General features: G+C 36.9%; 1 protein-coding gene across 4 annotated transcripts in view; it reads left to right on the forward strand.

Annotated features, from left to right (window-relative positions):
- bach2b (BTB and CNC homology 1, basic leucine zipper transcription factor 2b) overlaps positions 1 to 4,378 on the forward strand; it is a 94,404-nt gene extending 90,026 nt beyond the window's left edge. For all 4 annotated transcript variants that reach the window (XM_016680965.1, XM_007570593.2, XM_016680966.1 and 1 more), the window contains one exon: positions 1 to 4,378. This exon is cut by the window's left edge and continues 2,383 nt beyond it. The gene's annotated coding sequence lies outside the window, so the exon portion shown is untranslated.
- The last annotated feature ends 248 nt before the right edge of the window (positions 4,379 to 4,626 follow it).

Below are 4,626 nucleotides of genomic sequence, written 5' to 3' on the forward strand. Positions count from 1 at the left end.
ATACATGAATACACACACACAAAACACACACAGCATGCATCCATACACATCCAACCATGAGCCCCTTGCATGTTTAGAAATGACCCATGAGAATATTTTTACGGACTGGCTCAGGCCAGCCAAGCTTCAACTTTGGCTCCTTTTTAAATGTGAAAAACTTCTCCCCATGTTGCTTAATTCCTTTTATAGCAGTATTTAAAGATGTTACTTGTCTAAGCTCTCACAAACACATTTCTTTTGCTATCGACATTTTAAAATTTATCCAAGAAAGAAAGTAAAGAATGAATGAATGAATTTAGGCACTTTGTTTCTGGCCCCGAGCGCTCAGAGCCATTAGCACTTCAGCTACACTCTTTGTCTTTATTTTCTTCTAAGTCTAAACCTGGAGCACTTAAATTGGCCCTGCAAGAGAAAATGTTTTTGATATCATTATATTAATATATGTCGGTGAAGATTTAGAAAGACATCTAAAAGAAGTTAATGTTTTAGTATATGATTATTCTCAACTTTGCTTTGTGTTTCTTTAGTAATGAGATAAGCTAATTCCTGATTGAGTTGACATGAAAAGTGGTGCGTGTGTGTGTGTGTGTGTGTGTTGTGCAAATGACTGAAAACCAATCCTGTAAGGTCGTAAAATTGTTGCCCCGATTGTGTTTGGTCATCCATCTCTGTGATGTGCATGCTGCCTAGAACTATATGCGTAGTTAGTTGGTCAAGCTTGTTTTGCCTTGTAAGTTCTCTCTTCTTTTAAAATGCTTTTAAAAATCCTTTCCCAAAATGTTTTGTATAAAGAAACTTAATTGTATCAAACCTCACGAGAGGCAAGCTACAAGCAAGTACAAGCAGGGTTGAATTCAGCATGAAACTTTGCTGCTTTTCCTTCTCTTTAAGGTCCCAATCCTACAGGTATGATAGTGTAATTTCTGTTCTGCTGAGCATTTAAACTAAGGCATAAATAACTATGCTAACTTTGCTATTTTATCTATCAAAGTCAGTCTTCAAAGTCTACCTCCACCTCTGTCCCTGGCATCATCCAACCCTTCTTCACTACAACCATGAACCCTGTTCCTTTTTGGCAGCTCCTCGACCTCCTCTGAACATCTTCCTCAGCCTTCCCTTTCCTACATTGATTCCAGATTGCTCCACCTGAGCTGTCCCTCTGATATATTCATTCCTAACCGTGTCCGTTTGGGTCACTTTCAGTGAAAACATGACTTTGTCCAGCCCTGCTGGCTCTATCGCCATCTCCAGTTACCATTTGTAGAGCCACCAGCTGAGAAGCATTCATCTCAGCTGGTCTCTCTGCCATGCTTTGTCCCAGTCTTCCCCTCTCACATGTTCTGCCTGCTGCTGTGGACAGCTGACCCCAGGTACTTTAACACCTGTTCTGCTTTCAGCTTCAATGCTCCACCTGTGTCCCATTGATTCTATCTTACTCTCCCATTAACTCCTGGTAGACTATGGCCTTTAAGACCTTCAGATCACAATGCAGCAGTGGTGGTTTATGTGTCCCACTAATCCCAGTTGATACATGTTATAGATATACCAATTCATTTTGATGCACTTGGCTGCCATATAATGGTCTTACCCAATTTGGATATTAAATACCTAAGTGTATATTTATCATATGTTATATTTTATAAATGAACAATGAACAAAAATATATAATGAGCTCAATAAAACGGATCAATAGCCAGTGGTTTTCCTAAAGCATAAAAGCTGCATACATTCTCAAAGGGTTCACTTTCTAATCCTGTTAGGTCATCAGTCTTTATTTTTGTCCCTGTCTTAGTAAGGTGTTTATTTTGGCTTTCACCTTCAATGTTTGGCTGTGTTTGACAGAGGACATTAATAAAATCACCCAAAAAATCACCACCAATCACCATGAAAAACCTGGTTTTTCTGCCAACCTGTCTGATGCTGTGCTTTTTTCTTGTCTCTTCTTGTCACAGGATTGGGACTTTAAAGTTTGGACAAGATTTTTGGACGTTGTTCCTCCTAACTTTTTCTGATGTAAATTTTAGATTAAGATCTCATTGGTTGTTCCTTTCTGTTTTTCAGCAGGATACTGTCTCATATGTACTTCACTACCCCATTTTTAAATTTTTAGGATTGATCCCTTTCATAGAATGCACACATGCACAAGTTCATGTTCATGTTACACACATACCACACATACACAGGTTTGGAGCAGAAGTAATGATATTTAAATATATATATTTCTACATATATAATGTTTTTGTTTGTTTCATTTTTATGTGCTGTTTTCTTTCATGAACACACTCCAAAAATAGCCCTATGTTGACAATTTTAGTTTGCAGAAAGAAATGATCTACATTGGACATTTTTCTGCCAGATTAGGCCTAAAGATGATTCACTTTTTCTCTTGAGAAATGTAGCCAAAGTTTATCAGAGGCTCCTGAGATTTTCTAATACTTCGATAGAGAACACAGACTCTTCCTAACGTATTTTGCCGTTTCTCTGAATTTCCAAATATAATCCCATTGAACTAATGTTTTTGAGGTTTAGTCCCTGCTTTTAGTCCAGACTTTTATGATTTCTTTATGCTCTCTTAATGCTGAAAGGCTCACCCTAACCTTTAGCATTGTAACATGTAAATGATCTTTAACGAATCTTGGAACATTTGGGTTTAAGCCACAAAGAGAAAATGGTTTTATTTTTCATTTTCTATTTTTAGTTGACAGCAAAATATGTTTTACCACTGGTGGCTTCTAGCTACGTAAATTTGTGTCACCAAGTTTCAATCAATACTCTGCATTTCATCACTATACCAGTAATATGGACATACCAAAGCTGTCTGCATGGTGCGAGTAGATGTCAGTCAGCCAAGGATGTTTTATTGCTAATTCAGTGAAACACACCATTAAAACCTCAGGGTGGTGAGAACTTACACATGCTCTGGATTTCACTTTGAAGCAGAGTAGAAAAGCAATGAGCTGAATAGTTTTTGGATTTTTCTGCTCATGATGTTGGAGTGTTTTATTTTCTTCAGGTGACTGTTGCTACCAGAAACAAGCTCTGTATTTGCCCACCTGATAGATATTGAGGTTTGATATTCCTTTTTTTTTTCTCAATCTGATTTTGATCTCCTGTGACTGTGTGGAAGCAGCACAATACAAGCATTTCTTTATTTGGTGTGAGGTTAGCGGGGAGGAAGGAGATGAGATCAACAAATTCAGTCTGGTTATTGTTAAACCAAAACTAGAAGCTGGAAGGTGCTGACAAGCTATGCAGACGAAAAGCAAATGCAGACTTGGTTTGAATTCCTCTTTGTGTTAAATCAGTTGCAAACCAATCACATTGATTATGAACAACATTTTATGTCTTATTATATGCATGAATTGAAAGAAAGTTGTGTTGACCTGAGTTGGTCTCCAGGTTGTTTTGTGCAGGTCAAACATAGTTACAACAGTATGATTTATATATGAACATGCTGTAGCTCTGTAAAATGAACCCACTCATCTTTCTATCTAGTTTTGTTACATTTCCTTTTTTTTCTTTTTTTTTTGTCGCTGCTTCTCTGACACAGACACTGGCTTTTGCAACTCCAAAGGTTGTTCTGAAAGAATACGAACAAAAACATGCCTTTTCACAGATTAGTCGACTTCATTTTTTTTTTAACGAAAGAAAATGTGTGTTATTTAAATGCACAGGTTAAGATCATTGAGTGAAATCTAAATGTAATATGTTTACAGATAGGTGTCATGTCAAGTTTTATCTATTTTCTCCATGTAAGAGGCAAAAAATGAGTTCCTCTGACCTTGTGTTTCATCCAACTTTTCGGATGACTCAGCATTACATGGATACAAGTGCACCTCCAATATTTGCCTTAGAACTTGCAGAGGCCATAGTTCACATTCAAGTGAAGTGAGTGTATGCAGGGGCCTGGGCCCCCATCCCTGAGTAACCAGTGCAGACTTGTCTCACACTTATCTACCTGTGAAATCCTTCATACCTCTCATAACTGGTCAATGACTGTATCAGCAAACTGCATCAGGTGTTTTTCTACATGCTTTTACACAGATTAAATGGATTATTGTATTGGTAGATTTTGGTGCATCATTTTTAATGTAATAGCTTCTAAGCTTGTAGTTCAAGTTATTTTTTCTTATTTTTTCTAGACTGTTTTGTGTTAATATTGTCCACTTGAAATAGCTGTTATTTGCTTATTCTCTACTAAGAGTTCTTACCTAAATTTTTAATGCTACATGACCCTAATTATTAAAGACTTAACAACCATGTAAATACCTTGTTGTGCAACCCCATTTTCATACATTTCAATTGCTAGTGTTATATAAATGACTTTTTTTCGTCTAGACACCATTTCTCTTTATGAAATAAAGAAACTTGCATATCATTCAGAGTACTTTTTGTTTGTGCTAACCGTGATAAATTACTGTACACATTTGCTTTATTCTACAATATGTTTAATTTGTGTAAGAAACTATGCCTTAAGGCAGAGGTTCCCAAACCGTGTCATTGCAGAGGGGGCGCGGGAAGCCGTCTGGATGAACAAAAAAAAACAAAACATGAACACTGTATGCGCTGGGTTTTTACCTTAGAATGGCCAACTCTCTGTTATTCCTATGTCAATTTGATACAGTA

Source organism: Poecilia formosa, unplaced genomic scaffold (genome assembly GCF_000485575.1).
Source record: "Poecilia formosa unplaced genomic scaffold, Poecilia_formosa-5.1.2 Scaffold264, whole genome shotgun sequence".
NCBI classification, from domain to species: Eukaryota; Metazoa; Chordata; class Actinopteri; order Cyprinodontiformes; family Poeciliidae; genus Poecilia; species Poecilia formosa.